The sequence below is a fragment of the Salmo trutta genome, chromosome 13, assembly GCF_901001165.1.
Source record: "Salmo trutta chromosome 13, fSalTru1.1, whole genome shotgun sequence".
In the NCBI taxonomy this organism is placed as follows: Eukaryota; Metazoa; Chordata; class Actinopteri; order Salmoniformes; family Salmonidae; genus Salmo; species Salmo trutta.
Genome location: NC_042969.1, coordinates 53270343 through 53289861, shown reverse-complemented (window position 1 = coordinate 53289861; position 19519 = coordinate 53270343).

Genomic DNA, 19519 nt, shown 5'->3' with positions numbered 1-19519 from the left:
ATAATTATAGCAAAGAAAAATATAGCCCAGGGCTGATGGGGACTTATAGGCTGTTGAGAGCAATATACCCAGCAAATTAACCATGGTACTTTTAAATGTAAAAGAGGTACCGCCGAGAACCTTTGGTTTAGTCTTCAAGCGGTCTTGATAGATTTTCATGATTCTAACCACTACCGAAGGACACTGTGTAGATTGTGTGGGTGGTTGTACTTTGAAAATAGCCCAGAGGTAGTATTTGAATGTCAGAACAGTGTTGTTAGTCGAAGGTCAAAAAATCCTTCATGTTTCCTTAATGGAAGCTTGGCAGGGAATGAGAGCAAGGTGGTGACAGCTTTGAATGTAGCCTAACCACTTTCTCTACAACATCAGAATTCAGCTCAACGTATGAATAGAAAGGTAAGTCTCCAAACTGCCTGCACATTGCAAGAAGAGTTTGCACATACGTACCCTTACCTGAGCATGCCTTACAAAGTACATATTGTATACTGTGTAAGAGTGCATGAGCGCATAAGAAATACACTACAAGTCAACATTAAAGCCAGGACACCTGCCTCTGTATATTATTCCTGAAACTCTCAATTCCACACATTTCCACTGCAAGTGCTGTAATTATTATGTTTATTTATTTATTTATTTTTATTTATTTATTTCACCTTTATTTAACCAGGTAGGCAAGTTGAGAACAAGTTCTCATTTACAATTGCGACCTGGCCAAGATAAAGCAAAGCAGTTCGACAACATACAAAAACACAGAGTTACACATGGAGTAAAACAACATACAATCAATGATGCAGTAGAAAAAAATAAGACTTTATACAATGTGAGCAAATGATGTGAGATAAGGGAGGTAAAGGCAAAAAAGGCCATGGTGGCAAAGTAAATAAAGCATAGCAAGTAAAACACTGGAATGGTAGATTTGTAGTTTGAAGAAAGTTCAAAGTTAAAATATAAATAATATGGATAATATGGTGCAAAGGAGCAAAGTAAATTAAATAATTAAATACAGTAGGGGAAGAGGTAGTAGTTTGGGCTAAATTATAGATGGGCTATGTACAGGTGCAGTGATCTGGGAGCTGCTCTGATAGCTGGTGCTTAAAGCTAGTGAGGGAGATAAGTGTTTCCAGTTTCAGAGATTTGTGTAGTTCGTTCCAGTCATTGGCAGCAGAGAACTGGAAGGAGAGACGACCAAAGGAGGAGTTGGCTTTAGGGGTGACCAGAGAGATATACTTGCTGGAGCGCGTGCTACAGGTGGGTGCTGCTATGGTGACCAGTGAGCGGAGATAAGGGGGGACTTTACCTAGCAGGGTCTTATAGATGACCTGGAGACAATGTGTTTGGCGACGATTATGAAGCGAAGGCCAGCCAACGAGAGCGTACAGGTCGCAGTGGTGGGTAGTATATGGGGCTTTGGTGACAAAACAGATGGCACTGTGATAGACTGCATCCAGCTTGTTGAGTAGGGTATTGGAGGCTATTTTGTATATGACATCGCCGAAGTCGAGGATTGGTAGGATGGTCAGTTTTACGAGGGTATGTTTGGCAGCATGAGTGAAGGATGCTTTGTTTTGCGAAATAGGAAGCCAATTCTAGATTTAACTTTGGATTGGAGATGATTGATGTGAGTCTGGAAGGAGAGTTTACAGTCTAACCAGACACCTAGGTATTTGTAGTTGTCCACAAATTCTAAGTTAGAACCGTCCAGAGAAGTGATGCTGGACAGGCGCGCAGGTGCAGGCAGCGATCGGTTGAAGAGCATGCATTTAGTTTTACTTGTGTTTAGGAGCAGTTGGAGACCACGGAAGGAGAGTTGAATGGCATTGAAGCTCGTCTGGAGGGTTGTTAACACAGTGTCCAAAGAAGGGCCAGAAGTATACAGAATGGTGTCGTCTGCGTAGAGGTGGATCAGAGATTCACCAGCAGCAAGAGCGACATCATTGATGTATACAGAGAAAAGAGTTGGCCCAAGAATTGAACCCTGTGGTACCCCCATAGAGACTGCCAGAGGTCCGGACAGCAGGCCCTCCGATTTGACACACTGAACTCTGTCAGAGAAGTAGTTGGTGAACCAGGCGACGCAATCGTTTGAGAAACCAAGGCTACTGAGTCTGCCGATGAGGATGTGGTGATTAACAGAGTCAAAAGCTTTGGCCAGGTCAATGAATACGGCAGCACAGTATTGTTTCTTATCGATGGCGGTTACGATGTCGTTTAGGACCTTGAGCGTGGCTGAGGTGCACCCATGACCAGCTCTGAAACCAGATTGCATAGCGGAGAGGATGCGGTGGGATTCGAAATGGTCGGTAATCTGTTTGTTGACTTGGCTTTCGAAGACCTTAGAAAGGCAGGGTAGGATGGATATAGGTCTGTAGCAATTTGGGTGTCACCTCCTTTGAAGAGGGGGATGGCAGCAGCTGCTTTCCAATCTATGGGAATCTCAGACGACACGAAAGAGAGATTGAACAGGCTAGTAATAGGGGTTGCAATAATTTCGGCAGATAATTTTAGAAAGAAAGGGTCCAGATTGTCAAGCCCAGCTGATTTGTAGGGGTCCAGATTTTGCAGCTCTTTCAGAACATCAGCTGAATGGATTTGGGAGAAGGAGAAATGGGGGAGGCTTGGGCGAGTAGCTGTGGGGGGTGCAGTGCTGTTGAATGCAGTAGGGGTAGTTAGGTGGAAAGCATGGCCAGCCGTAGAAAAATGCTTATTGAAATTCTCAATTATAGTGGGCTTATTGGTGATGACAGAGTTTCCTATCCTCAGTGCAATGGGCAGTTGGGAGGAGGTGTTCTTATTCTCCATGGACTTTACAATGTCCCAGAACTTTTTAGAGTTTGAGTTGCAGGAAGCAAATTTCTGTTTGAAAAAGCTAGCCTTGGCGTTTCTAACTGCCTGTGTGTATTGGTTTCTAACTTCCCTGAAAAGTTGCATATCGCGGGGGCAGTTCGATGCTAATGCAGAACGCCACAGGATATTTTTGTGTTGGTTAAGGGCAGTCAGGTCTGGGGAGAACCAAGGGCTATATCTGTTCCTGGTTCTAAATTTCTTGAAAGGGGCATGCTTATTTAAGATGGTGAGGAAGGCATTTTAAAAAAATAACCAGGCATCCTCTACTGACGGGATGAGGTCAATATCCTTCCAGGATACCAGGGCCAGGTCGATTAGAAAGGCTTGCTCGTTGAAATGTTTCAGGGAGCGCTTGACAGTGATGAGTGGAGGTCGTTTGACCGCTGACCCATTACGGGTGCAGGCAATGAGGCAGTGATCGCTGAGATCTTGGTTGAAAACAGCAGAGGTGTATTTAGAGGGCACGTTGGTTAGGATGATATCTATGAGGGTGCCAGTGTTTGCGGCTTTGGGGTTGTACCTGGTGGGTTCATTAATCATTTGTATGAGATTAAGGGCATCAAGCTTGGATTGTAGGATGGCTGGAGTGTTAAGCATGTCCCAGTTTAGGTCACCTAGTAGCACGAGCTCTGAAGATAGATGGGGGGCAATCAGTTCACATATGGTGTCCAGAGCACAGCTAGGGGCCGAGGGGGGTCTATAGCAGGCGGCAACGGTGAGAGACTTGTTTTTGGAGAGGTGGATTTTTAAAAGTAGAAGTTCAAATTGTTTGGGTACAGACCTGGATAGCAGGACAGAACTCTGCAGGCTATCTCTGCAGTAGATTGCAACACTGCCCCCTTTGGTCGTTCTATCTTGTCTGAAAACGTTGTAGTTAGGGATGAAGATTTCAGAGTTTTTGGTGGACTTCCTAAGCCAAGATTCAGACACAGCTAGGACATCCGGGTTGGCAGAGTGTGCTAAAGCAGTGAATAAAACAAACTTAGGGAGGAGGCTTCTAATGTTAACATGCATGAAACCAAGGTTATTACGGTTACAGAAGTCATCAAAAGCGAGCGCTTGGGGAGTAGGAGTGGAGCCAGGCACTGCAGGGCCTGGATTCACCTCTACATCCCCAGAGGAGCAGAGAAGAATAAGTAGAAGGGTACGGCTAAAAGCTATAAGAATTGGTCGTCTGTGACGTCCAGAATAGAGAGAAAAAGGAGCAGGTTTCTGGGGCCGATAAAATAGCTTCAAGGTATAATGTACAGACAAAGGTATGGTGGGATGTGAGTACAGAGGAGGTAAACCTAGGCATTTAGTGATTATGAGAGAGATATTGTCTCTAGAAACATCATTGAAACCAGAAGATGTCATAGCATGTGAGGGTGGAGGAACTGAGAGGTTGGATAAGGTATAATGAGCAGGGCTAGAGGCTCTACAGTGAAATAAGCCAATAAACACTAACCAGAACAGCAATGGACATTGCATATTGACATTAAGGAGAGGCATGCTTAGCCGAGTGATCAGAGGGTCCAGTGAGATTCAGACAGCTAGCCGGGCCATAGGTAGCAAGCTGGTGGAAGATGGAGGGAGGTCTGTAGTTATTATCTAACAGCCATAAAGGTGTATACACATACAGGTAAAGGATACTCAATGAGGGGCTGTGGAGTTTGATGTAAATCATTCACGACACTGACCTTTGTGCCCACTCAAACATGCTGCCTGGTTACCCAGCACGTCCCTTGCTGCCCGTTTCTGACAAAAATCGACTTGGAAAGTCTGCTGACTCGACCAAGCAGCTGCCCTCAGTATCCTACCCTAGATGTGTGCAGATGGCCGCGGCGGACCACACCCTTCTCAATATCTCCCCAAGTCAACATTCAAATCTGGCCATACCAGCCTGAGTCCCAAACGCTGCCTGTTACATCATGGCCTTGCTATTGGAACTGGAGGGACAGGCATTGACATCGTTTCATAGACATGGGCATGGCCACTTTCCATGTTTAAGACACAAGGTAGTTTCCAAATTCATCTCAAGCACACAACCTACTCATTCTCTTGCCGTCTTCCTCTTTCAACTCTTCCTCCATTCACCCACAGTTCAATGAGCAAACAAGCACTGGGGAAAAACAATAAACTGGAGTTATTGCGGTACACTGGGTGGTATCAATCGCGTTTTTAAAACATTTAAACGGAGGTGTATTTATAGAACCTGGTTCATAATGGCACACTTCCACAAGCAAACAGTCCCGCTTTTCAGCATCTATGGCATCTGGCCATGTCTTCTCTCCCCAGCTGCAGTTATTCTGAACATGCAGAATTGCTCATTTTGGCGTCTCTGTAGATTAGTGTTGTGTAAAGGCAGTATGGGTAAAGCAGACATATTGCAGACATATTGCTTGTTCCGAGGAATGCAATGGTGGAGTTTATGTCCAGACACAGAGAGCTGCTTCAGTGGACACAGAGATCACTGAGCAATGAATGACCCTGAGTTAGACATCATTCTTTAGATTCATTTGTCCATGGATCCACCATGATACTATAACACTAGAATGTTATGTTTTTGTTGTTGTTGTTCTATAAGACATAATAGTTTAAAGACAAGGGACATCTCGGAATCCAGGGATCAACTAACATCATTCAAGCACAGCAGAAACTCAGCGAGACTCCTGATTGACTGTTGAGAAAGGCTGCTTCTTAAAATATTAAACTGTGGGGAATTAGTAGAATCCCCACCATAGAGGAGCAGAGGCTAAATGAAAGCCGTGAGTCATCATCGTGGAAGTGTTCCAGTGTTAACAAGCAGCCTACCCAGCTAACAAATTTGGTTCTTTGGAAGTTGTGAGAACGTATGTTTTTGGTTTCACATTGGTTATGGGAACAAAGCCATGTGTTTCCTGACCGGTAAAACAGAATGTTTTTCAATTTTTTGAGAAGCAAAACTTTTTCTGGAAACGTTTATTTTTAGGCTGCAGGGAGGTTCTGAGAAATGTTACTCTGGTTCCTTGAAAGTTTTCCTGGGAAGATTTATTAAAACGCTGAGAACAGAAGTGATCGGTTATTTGGAGTTTTTGAGTAACTTCCTTAACTTTCACTGAATGTTTCAATTAGACTTTTAATAACACTGCTAGCTTATTTTTTGCTAACTTTTTAGAATTCCAAGCATAAATAGAAATTAATTTCCTTTTTTTTGTGACGTAGCATCAGAGGGATTTGAACCTATGATCTTCTGTTCTCTATCCATGGAATTACTCCATTGCGCCCCCAGATTGGACTTGTATTCATTGTTTTTTTACGCATCCAAAGTTGTTCATTTTAGTCTGTTCAAACAGACCCCATTTCAAAGGAAACAAGCTCTCAGTAAGATCAGGTGCGGGCAATTAGTGGGTGTGGCCAACACACCTGAACACACGATAGAGGATAGAGCGTTTTGTGTATGCTGAGAATGGAATGTATATGTTTTTAAATTTACATTTACGTCATTTAGCAGACGCTCTTATCCAGAACGACTTACAAATTGGTGCATTCACCTTATGACATTATTAGAATGTTCTCTGAACATTACTAAAGTTCCCTTGCATTATTTATGGAAAGTTTTCTTAACGTTCTCAGAACAATTTGAGAACATGACTTTAAATAGAATCATAAGGAAACATAAGTACTGAATTTCCCACAGAAGAACATTGTTTCTTTAAGGTGTAATTTGCAGAAATCACTCCACCGTTTCCTGCTTGCTAAAATCCTAATAGTTTGCCTAATTACAGTTTATGACAAAACAATCTAAACCGCTGTCAAATATCTTTTGAATAATATTGAATAATATTTTCAGCTGTTTGAAGCTGGTGTACAAAACTGAAAGTAAAAGATGCAAAATACAAACTAAAGAATGGAAAGCATAGAAATAGTGCACATAGAACACAGATACTAAAATGGCACCGGAAGAAATGGCAGCAGTTTTACGGGCGTCTAACCAATTGTGCTACTATGTGTTTTTCTTTCACGTTATTTGTAACTTTATTTGTACATAATGTTTCTGCCACCATAATTTACGGCAAAGAGCTTCTGGATATCAGGTCAGCGATCACTCACCTCGGATTAGACAAAGATATTTTCTTCAACAAGCAGGAAGCACAGGATATACTGCGAACACCCGGCAAGGCAGGCATCCCCGTTATTGGCAAGAGAAGGAGACGCACGTACAGAGGACACAGAGCGGGGTGCCTCGTAAGGATCCGGAGAAGACGAGTGGGAAAGCTACCATTACCGTCAATATTACTCGTCAATGTACAATCATTGGACAATAAATTAGATGAGGTACGATCACGAATATCCTACCAACGGGACATCAAAAACTGTAACATCTTATGTTTCACGGAATCGTGGCTGAATGATGACATGGATATTCAGCTAGCAGGATATACGCTGCACCGGCTAGATAGAACAGCACACTCTGGTAAGACGAGGGAGGGTGGTCTGTGCATATTTGTAAACAACAGCTGGTGCATGAAATCTAAGGAAGTCTCTAGATTTTGCTCGCCTGAAGTAAAGTATTTTATGGTAAACTGTAGACCACACTATTTGCCAAGAGAGTTTTCATATATACTTTTCGTGGCTGTTTATTTACCACCACAGACGGACGCTGGCACTAAGACCTCACTTAGACAGCTGTATAAGGAAATAAGCAAACAGGAAACCGCTCACCCAGAGACAGGGCTCCTAATGGCCGGGGACTTTAACGCAGGGAAACTTAAATCAGTTTTACCTAATTTCTATCAACATGTTAAATGTGCAACCAGAGGGAAAAAAATTCTAGATCACCTGTACTCCACACTCAGAGATGCGTCCAAAGCTCTCCCTCGCCATCTATTTGGTACATCTGACCACAATTCTATCCTCCTGATTCCTGCTTACAAGCAAAATTAAATCAGGAAGCACCAGTGACTCGGTCTATAAAAAAGTGGTCAGATGAAGCAGATGCTAAACTACAGAACTGTTTTGCTATCACAGACTGGAACATGTTCCGGCATTCTTCCGATTGCATTGAGGAGTACAGCACATCAGTTACTGGCGTCATCAATAAGTGCATCGGGGACGTCGTCTCCACAGTGACTGTACGTACATACCCCAACCAGAAGCCATGGATTACAGGAAACATTCGCACTGAGCTAAAGGGTAGAGCTGCCGCTTTCAAGGTGCGGGACTCTAACCTGGAAGCTTATAAGAAATACTGCTATGCCCTACAACGAACCATCAAACAGGCAAAGCGCCAATACAGGGCTAAGATTGAATCGTACTACACCGGCTCCGACACTTGTCTTATGTGGCAGGGCTTGCAAACTATTACAGACTACAAAGGGAAGTGTAGCCGCGAGCTGCCCAGTGACACGAGCCTACCAGACGAGCTAAATCACTTCTATGCTCGCTTCGAGGCAAGCAACACTGAGGCATGCATGAGAGCATCAGCTGTTCCGGACGACTGTGTGATCACACTCTCCATAGCCGATGTAAGTAAGACCTTTAAACAGGTCAACATTCACAAGGCCGCAGGGCCAGACGGATTACCAGGACGTGTGCTCCAGGCATGTGCTGACCAACTGGTAGGTGTCTTCACTGACATTTTCAACATGTCCCTGATTGAGTCTGTAATACCAACATGTTTCAAGCAGACCACCATAGTCCCTGTGCTCAAGATCACTAAGGCAACCTGTCTAAATGACTACAGACCCGTAGCACTCACGTCCGTAGCCATGAAGCGCTTTGAAAGGCTGGTAATGGCTCACATCAACACCATTATCCCAGAAATCCTAGACCCACTCCAATTTGTATACCGCCCAAACAGATCCACAGATGATGCAATCTCTATTGCCCTCCACACTGCCCTTTTCACCTGGACAAAAGGAACACCTACGTGAGATGCTATTCATTTACTACAGCTCAGCGTTCAACACCATAGTACCCTCAAAGGTCATCACTAAGCTAAGGATCGTGGGACTAAACATTTCCCTCTGCAACTGGATCCTGGACTTCCTGACGGGCCGCCCCCAGGTGGTGAGGGTTGGTAGCAACACATCTGCCACGCTGATCCTCAACACTGGAGCCCCCTTTGGGGTGTGTGCTCAGTCCCCTCCTGTACTCCCTGTTTACCCACGACTGCGTGGCCAGGTACAACTCCAACACCATCCTTAAGTTTGCAGACAACACCACAGTGGTAGGCCTGATCACCAACAACGACGAGACAGCCTATAGGGAGGAGGTCAGAGACCTGGCCGGGCGGTGCCAGAATAACAACCTATCCCTCAACATAACCAAGACTAAGGAGATGATTATGGACTACAGGAAAAGGAGGACTGAGCATGCCCCCATTCTCATCGACAAGGCTGTAGTGGAGCAGGTTGAGAGCTTCAAGATCCTTGGTGTCCACAGCACCAACAAACTAAAATGGTCTCAACACACCAAGACAGTTGTAAAGAGGGCACGACAAAGCCTATTCCCCCTCAGGAAACTAGAAAGATTTGGTATGAGTCCTCAGATCCTCAAAAGGTTCTACAGCTGCAACATCTGACACCAGGCGGTGTCAGAGGAAGGCCAAAAAATTGTCAAAGACCCCACATAGCCCAGTCATAGACTGTTCTCTCTACTACCACATGGCAAGCTGTACCGGAGCGCCAATTCTAGGACCAAAAGGCTTCTCAACAGCTTTTACCCCCAAGCCATAAGACTCCTGAACAGGTAATCAAATGGCTACCCAGACTATTTGCATTGTGTGTCCCCCAATCCCTCTTTACACTGCTGCTACTCTCTGTTTACCATGTATGCATAGTCACTTTAACTATACATTCATGTACATACCTCCTCAATTAGCCTGACCATCCGGTGCCCCCGCACATTGGCTACCCGGACTATTTGCATTGTGTCCCACCACCCACCACCCACCAACCCCTCTTTTACGCTACTGCTACTCTCTGTTTTTCATATATGCATAGTCACTTTAGCCATACCTACATGTACATACTACCTCAATTAGCCTGACTAACCGGTGCCTATATATAGCCTTGCTACTGTTATTGCCTCGCTACTGTATATAGCCTCGCTACTGTTATTATTCACTGTCTCTTTACTGTTGTTTTTCATTTCCTTACTTATCTATTGTTCAGCTAATACCTATTTTTTACTTAAAAATTGCACTGTTGGTTAGGGCCTGTAAGTAAGCATTTCACTGTAAAAGGTCTAAACCTGTTATATTCGGCGCACGAGACAAATAAACTTTGATTTGAGCTTTGATTTGATATACCCCTTTTTAGACTTGCTTTAAATGAGAATGGCAGATCTATAACTAACATTTCAATGTGAATTTGGTCAGGTTGTCCAAAAATATACATATTTCAGCTTTAATGTTCTTGGAACAATTTGAGAACATGACTTTAAAAAGAACCATGAGGAAACCTGTAGAAAACGTGATGCTGAAGTACCGAAATTCCCACGGAAGAATGTTGTTTCTTAACGTTCTCTGAACTATTTGAGAACACTCCCAATGTCAAACCAGTTGGAAAACGTTTCTAGAACATTACCCAAATGTAAATGAAATGTAACCATGTTTGAACTTTCAGGAAACAGTTTGTTAAAGTAATGAAATACCAAGAAAATAGCATTTTTTTTGTCAAGTTCCTTAAATGAACAGAGAATGTTCCAAAGCTAAGCAACTACCCTGCACCATTCCCAGAAAGTTGTGGGAAAGTTGTATAGAAAATAACCATAGGATAACCATGCTCTCACCACACTCTAAGAAATATATGGTTCTCAGAAAGTTATGCGCTAGCTGGGGACGCCGTGCAATAACACGCTTAGTGTCCGTGACGAGCTGTCAAAGACACACACCAAGCCCAAACACTGCAGGCTGCATAATACACACAACGGCACAGTTCAAACATCAAACATACATAACCAATCAGCACGCCCCCATGAACACACACACTCATGCACACACACTGAGGCATGCCCCACCCTTCACCTGTGGGGTGGGACCAGGGGTGACATTGAGTGATTATAACACAGTGTACCGTAAGATGAATACCGGTAAGCAAGTGTGGTCCCACCTTGTTATCACAGGCGAAAGCAGAGGATGACAGGTAGCCTCTTAAACGCATTAGCTTGTTACCCTCGTAGGGTTCCTGGATACCATGATAAACACACAGTGTGTATCATGGAGGCGTGGTATTATTGGCTCCCTTGATAAAGATGAGCAAAAAAGACTGTACAAAATAAATAATAAAAATACTTAGCTATATTGTATGATATTATGATATTATTTTATACTAACACAATTGCCCAGAGAAAGAGATTTTGTTTAACAAGTAATACATATATATTTTTTTAAGGTAAGGGTCAAAGTTCAAAAAATGTTTAATGAGATTGGAGAACATGTTGGACGGAATCTTAGACCATTCCTCCACACAGAATATTTCCAGATCCTTGATATCCTTCGTCTGCACTTATGGACTGCCCTCTTCAAGTCAAACCACAGGTTTCCAATGGGGTTCAAATCTGGAGACTGAGATAGTAATTGCAAAATGTTGATTTTGTGGTCAATTAACAATTTTTTGGTGGATTTTGATGTGTGCTTTGGGGTCTTGTTGGAAGATTCACTTTGAGCCAAGTTTCACCCTCCTGGCAGATGCAATCAGGTTTTTGGCTGAAAAATGTATTTATTTGATTTATTTCACCTTTATTTAACCAGGTAGGCTAGTTGAGAACAAGTTCTCATTTACAACTGCGACCTGGCCAAGATAAAGCACAGCAGTTCGACACATACAACAACAAAGAGTTACACATGGAATAAACAAACATACAGTCAATAATACAGTAGAAAAAAAGAAAACAAAAAGTCTATATACATATATAAATGTCCTGGTACTGGGTAAAGTTCATGATGCCGTTCACCTTAACAAGGGCCTCAGGACCAGTGAAAGCAAAATAACCCATAACATCAAAGATCCACCACCATATTTTACAGTAGGTATTAGCTATTTTCTGCAGATGCATTGTTCCTTCGAAGGCCAAACCCAGCACTGGTGTGCTTGGTCGAAGAGCTCTTTTTTTCATGTTGTATGACCAGTAAGTTGTTAGTTCATCACAACATCAGCAAGGGCTCTGAGAACCCATTTTAACAGTATAGAGTTTCTCCACTAGATAACCAAATCACTTCTAATGAAATGTGTGTCAGGAGTCAGAACAGTCAGTCCCAGGACGTGTACAGACTACTGGGGATTCTGGTTCGGTCCATATCCAGTTTTACTCCTATCACACCACTGCACATTAGAGTCCCGCGGTACATCCTCCGTCCCTGTGTCTAAATGGACAGAGCTGATAATGGCCACCACTGTCTAGGGGCCACAGTACTCCTTTCAGAAGGGGACCCAGAGTGAGAGGATGGGGACCCTGAGTGCAGTCTGTCGGGTGACCCTATGGTCCTCTCCCAACCCCCTCTGCTCCCTGGGCATTAGCAACAGGTGTGACAGGAGAAAAGCTGTGGGTGTGTCACCACTCAGGAAAAGCTTAAACCGTGTCTGAGTGGCGTGTGTGTGTGTAGGAAACTATAGGGGAGAGATAGAGAATATATAACAGCTCTACAATATGTCTAAGTTCAAAACCAGCAGTGTGAGGGTATTTAGGCAGAGTGTGTGCTCTATAATCATGCTTCTACATGTGAAAGACTGAGAGCAAGTATGTGTCCATGTTGTTCCAGAAATGACTCAATACTTCTATAATGCTCTTCATAAATGGGATGCCAAAACAGAAAATGGTTGGAATGTCACACCAAACACACTACATAAGAAATATTGATATGTTCCGTGACACTTTTTTCCATTTTTAAACATTTCTTCTGATCATTACTCAAGGATAGTAGTCAAATGGGAGTGGAGCAATACCAAATGTGGCAAGAAAATGGAATAGAATAATTTCTTAGGTCAACATCCTCACTCATGTCCTATAACTCATAAACGTCCTGTTTGTCACCAAAACACTTTCCCAGGAACATGTGGTAGGCTCCATTTTGGAATTTAACCACATGTACATGGCAAGGGTCAATCAGAGAGGGACAGTTGTTGATTTACTGTATCTAAAAACAGTATGCCTTCATGGAGTATCTATCAGGTACTGATGTGTACAAAATGTTGGATGACCAAACACACCTAAAATCAAATCAAATCCTCATCTGCAATGGAGTGCCAGCCATTTTGCGTTTATCAAAACGTTTTCAAGGAAAAAGATCTGCTTTGAATTTCAACAGAGTAAAGCCACAATCTTTTTTTCCATATAACCCTCTACGTTTTCCTAAAACATGGTGACTCAATCAAAAATAAATCCATTATCTTTTAAGAGCCACTGCACTTCTGATTTGGCCTCGTTTTCATTAATGCTCATAAAAAATTCTAGCGGCCATGACTGAAGGGCAAACGAGAGTTGTCTTGGGGGTGTGGTTTGATGTGGGTGTTTCTTGGGCGTGTCTTTGCCATTCAATCATAACAAACAAGGACAGTAGCTAGCCAGTTTGAGTTGAAACATTATTGAAAGCAAGCTGGCAACATGCATCAAGCATGTCGTCAGGTTTGCTTGATTATGAGATAACGTTAGCTAGCAGGGATCAAACCTGTCTTCAAGTGCAATGTTGGCTATGCAAATCTTCCTCTCACCTTACACGTTAGGGAGAGACTATGTATTTAGCTATTTACATCACAGTATCATTGTCTAATATCATAACAGTATAGCCTATTAAATAATGACTTGTAGCTTGCTACCTAACATAGAAAATGTAGCTACTTAACAACACACCAGTCTCAGGTTTGACGTTTGACAGCCCAAGTAGAAGCTAGTCAGATGTAATCCATATCCTGGCCATCTCCCCAAGATTGTTGAGCAACTTTATGGAAGCCCATTTTCACTACAGTAGCTATTTCCCGAGTAAGGGCAAGTACTAACCACACGTCTTGTCTGGGGAAGACGTTCCAGTGGGCAAGTTCGTTTTTCAATAATTCCATTGGTCCTCCTAAGGAGAGGTCTCTGCCCACCCGGGGCACCGGCCATGTAAAGCGAACTCGCCCTGTCTTTTCCTAGAAAACACGGGTGCCACCACATCTTAATAGTCAACAGGGGGCATGATTTGTTGACATAATTGTAATCCAAACCCTCAAGTAAGTCATGATGCAGCCACTTACCAAGATTGACTTTATGACCAAAGTGTTCCTATTTACACTTTGTAATAAATTTTGACACTAGAATAAATGTTTCTGACTCATATCAATGCCACATAGGCCGTTTTCAAGTTGGAAAGGGCAGTTAACCTTTAATGGTTCACCTCTTCATCTATATTGATTAAAGGGTTAGTTTGAGATTTTGGCAATGAATCCCTTTATCAGAGTCAGATGAACTTGTGGATACCATTTTATGTCTCTATGTCCAGAATGAAGGAAGTTAGAGGTAGTTTCCCAAGCCAATGCTAACTTGTTAAGTTAGCTTAGCTAACTAAGAAACTCCCGAAAATAGGCTATCACGTTACAGTTTTTCTCAATTGCTAAAACACTAAAACACATTGGCTGAACAAAGTTCTCAGTTGCCTGGACTCATTTAGCTAATTATGCAGTCTGTTGTCAATACCTTAAACCATTTCACATGGTAAAACACAATTTGCAGATCTCACTTAGACTTTTCAGCAAAACTCTAAACACATTCTCATTCTCAAAATACATTCTGCACTCTAATGCACATGTCATTCATACTGGTAAACACAAGTGGCAACAATCAAATACAAATAGAGAAAACATGTCATTGATTGAACACAACCAATCAAAATTGATTTAACCTGTTTCAAATGATGCGACAAAACCAATATAAGCCAGTTCAGAGAGCAAACAGGTTGTTGAAGGTGGGAAGGAGAAAGTCTGAGAATGGATAGAAGAAACAATGTGAGAGGACGAGGACGAGTGCGTATGCGAGGTGGGCAACGAGGAGGAAGAGGAGGAGGAGGGCAAGAAAGAGGAAGAGGAGGACGAAGAGGAAGACAAAGAGTGGAAATATCTGATGGAATTCGAGCAACAGTTATAGACCATGTTCTTGTCCATGGACTGACAATGAGGGAAGCAGGACATAGAGTGCAACCCAATTTGAGCCGATTTTCTGTGTCCACCATAGTAAGGACATTCAGAGAAGAGAACAGGTACAGTACACTACTACTTTTTGTAATTGCAAATTTACTGTTCTACACTATATGCAGCTGTTTCAACAGACATTTGTAAAGTTAGTCACTGTATGTATTGTACTGCATGAATATGTTTTGTAACTGCACAGCTACTTTTTGTAGAATTGCAAGGCTGCCACATGCAGGTGGAAGGACAGCTATATTCACTCGGGAGCAAGAGGCCGTTATAGTTGGCATGGTCCTTCAAGATAATGCAATACGACTCAGAGAAATCCAGGAACGAGTGATACAAGACAACACACACTTCCAGGGAATCGACAGTGTGAGCATTTCCACAATTGACCGTGTCCTCCATCGTAACAGGATGCGAATGAAACAAGTATACAGAGTACCTTTTGAGCGCAACTCACCAAGGGTGAAAGAACTGTGAGCTCAGTATGTGCAAGTAAGTGTACATTCAGAAACATTTACTGTAATCCAGATTGTCTACAGTACTAACACATACTATGTGAATGACATTACTCTTCAGTACATACAATGTATGTGAATCAGAAGTGCATACAGTAGGCCTAATTGTACTCTACAGTATAGCACTGTTTCTGTACGACTTACAAAATCCTACATACAGTATATTGTATTTCTACACAGACAATATTTGACTTGGAATCCTTGGACAGACCCCATGAGTTCATCTTTGTCGATGAAGCAGGCTTCAATCTAACAAAGAGGACAAGGAGAGGCCGAAACATGATTGGACAGCGGGCCATTGTTGAAGTCCCTGGTCAACGAGGTGGTAATGTCACAATCTGTGTTGCTATCAGCAACCATGGTGTTCTACATCACCATGTTACACTCGGGCCATATAACACCCAGCACCTTCTAACATTTATTGCCAATCTAAGAGATATTTTATTTGAGCAGCAGATTCAAGAGCAGCAGGGTAAAGAGCTAAATGAGAATCCCATTCCCACCTATGTGATAGTGTGGGACAATGTCAGTTTCCACCGAGCTGCTCAGGTAAGGGAATGGTTGAACATCAATGGGCAGTTTATGAACTTGTACCTCCCTCCATACACGCCTTTTGTCACGGTTGTCGTCGGTGAAGGAGGACCAAAACGCAGCAGGTACGTGTAGGCTCATCTTGTTTTATTTCACTTTCCAAAATGAATACCAAAATAACAAAACACGAGAATGAACGAACAACCAACAAACAGTCTGGCAAAGCATAAGGCTGAACACAGAACAATCACCCACAAATAACAAACACACCCTAATATATGGGACTCTCAATCAAAGGCAGATAGACAACACCTGCCTTCAACTGAGAGTCCCAACCCCAATTAACACAACATAGAAACACACTCACCAGACTACACATAGAAATACATAAACATAGACCATCAACCAAAAACCCGGAAATACTAAATCAAACACACTTTAAACAAACACACCACCCTGAACCACATAAAACAAATACCCTCTGCCACGTCCTGACCAAACTACAACACTAATTAACCCTTATACTGGCCAGGACGTGACACCTTTCCTGAATCCGATTGAGGAGTTTTTCTCCTCTTGGAGATGGAAAGTTTATGATAGACAACCCTACACCAGAGTAAATCTGCTGCAAGCCATGGATTTAGCCTGTGGTGATATAGGTGAGGAATCATGTCAGGGCTGGATACGGCACACAAGAGGCTTCTTCCCCCGTTGCCACAGGAGGGACAATATTGCTTGTGATGTCGACGAAGTGCTCCTGCCTGACCCAGCCCAAAGACAAGAAGAAGCACATTGATCACATGTTTACTCCTTAGATTTTTGTCCCTTTTAGTATTGTATACTGTAGTACAGTGCATTGTAGGCTGTATACTGTACAATGGACAAATTGTATGGCCCTGAACATTGTGCTTTCCATTTATTAACAGTACTGACTGCTCAATAGATTTTGACTGGTTGCAGGTTCATATCAACGAAGAACAAGAATTACAGTATCACAGAGACAAAGGACAAGTTTGTGAGATGCAGGGTACAGTACTGTAAAAATAGGGGTACAAGGAGGAGGAAGAACAAAAAACTAAATTGCAAAGAGCAAAGCAGAGTAGTAATTTCTGATCAATTTTGAGCTACTATGATAGAACATGTTTTCGTTCATCAAAAGACAATGACGGAAAAATATGAATATTTTTTTAGATTAAAAATGTATTTCTTCCTGAGAATTGAATGTTTTGAACAATGTGTTTTCTATTTTTCGGTGTATTGTTTACTGACTGCTTGAGAGTGTATATCATTTTGATGACTTTGTTTATGATTTGAGAGCAGTGTTTGATTTTGAACACAGGTAAAACTGTTTTGAGGCGAATGTTTCATTTTGCGAGAGGAGTCAGAGGTTATGTAAATAGTGCTTGAAGATGAGGTTTTGTGTTTAATGTTTTCAGGAAATGGAGCAAGGTTTCAGAAATTGTGTTTTAGCAATTGAGAAAAACTGTAATACTAAATTAATTCTCTACCTTGCAATAGGTACAAAGATTGGCTGCAGTTCACACTAGATGTTGCCAGATGGGGGACTGGCATCAAAGACCGACCGAGCGCTCAGGTTCAACTTTCTCTCAAAGCCAACTCCATTGGAAACACTATGGTCTCTCTAGATCTCCCACATCTCCATGTGTCAGTGCTGTGGTGGTGAACTGTGGTTTAATCCCTAAGTGTTGAGGCTGAAAGATGGTTCAATCTCTCTCTCCCCCTGTATATTTCTCTCTCTCTCCCTCCCGCTCCTTCTCTCTCTCTTTCTCTCCGTTTCTCTTTCTAAATCAAAGCTTAGCCGTCTACATTATTACAGCCACAGAACTCCAATACTCAAAGGTTGGTGGCCCATTAGCGGTCTGTGGAGGTGCTGTCCAACCAAAGACTGCTAACTCTTAATGCCACACACAGATGTATTGACCCAATAGCAAAATATGCAGAAAAGTAAGTCGGTTGTGTAAACATCAACTACAAGCCATCAACAACTACTACAAGACGTCCTCTTCTTAGCGGCATACTCTAAATTCTGTTTGTACTGTATTCTGCTCCACAGAAGCAAACACACATACCAACTAACAGCAAAGGACTTGACTCTGTAAAAGCAGTCTTTAGAAAATGACAGGATGTTCATGTGAAATGCAACCATTTGAAATATCTGGATGTAGCCTACTGATAGACGGATTCCCCTTCGCCTGACTAGAAGCTATAGATATTTCATCAATCAATTAGTCTCTAATCCAGAACGATTCACAGCACGCAGGAAAAATATGTCTTCAGGCAAGCACCTCTCAGTTGTTGCCTCGGCTGTAGTGAATGTTTGTGACCAACTCAACCACTCGTTGACAAGCCTCTTTGTGCAAACATGTTCAATTACAAGCTCGCCTTACCACACTTTCTTTGATCTGAATATGCACTGCTGTGAAGTGAACAGATTCAAACAAAAGTCACAAGCTTTATGGACTCCCACTATGGTGATTGAGAAAGGTAGCAGTCATTTGTCTATGTACGGGAAAGCCCTTGTCTCCTATAATAGTCTACTGTACATTATGCAATGTGGAACAGACCAAAATACCCACATTAAATTATCAGACACATGAAAAATCCCTCTGAGAAGCTTTTGTCTTTCTGGTGAGGTTTATGTTTGAGTTAGTGTTTCATTGTCACTGTGGCATTGACACAAAGCCACAAAGCTACAGTGTTATGAGATGGAGCCTGGCAGTGGCTCAACAGATAACAGTTAGGGCCTACTATGCTATCAGTCATTAAATCTTGTTTTTAATGTGCTGTCCTCCACTTCACTCTCCACAGCTCTTGTTGCCCGCGTTAAATTTACTGGTTAATACTTGCCATTAACTTATCTTAATTCAATTTAATCAGCCCATATGTTTCACATGTATATGGAATCAAGAGCAAACAGCCAAACAGCATAAGCGGTCACAGTGAAATTGGACATTAGTTGTCCTCAATGTAACTGTTTAGCACATCAAGAGGTTAGGCACATGGTATCACTTGTATGTTGTTGTTAACATCTATGCAGAGGCCCTTTGCTCCACTAGGAGTTAATTAAGTAAAAGTTCAGTAGGTCATGACATCTATGCATGTGAATAGCCATAGGACCACATAGCATTTGACAGCTACTGTACAGTCGAGCTGTCAAATGCTCGCTAGATAATATCAGTCAGTTAACATGACCTTTATGAAATATGAAGCCTTTACGTGCTTGTTTTGATTATATAAATGCTTCAAAATTTGATGAAGATTATCTCATAGAACAAAACATAAGATTTTCTAAGTCTGTGTTTACCACAGACCTTATTTTCAGTGTTTATCCAAAACCCAACACAAAAGCCCATTCATTTCCCCATAGGCTTTGTTCAAAGAGCCACGACAGAGTTAGTGCCTACAAAAAGATGCCATTACTATTGCTCTCTATAGCTACAGATTACAAAAAACAATCACGCCTACTTGTCATGCATTCTT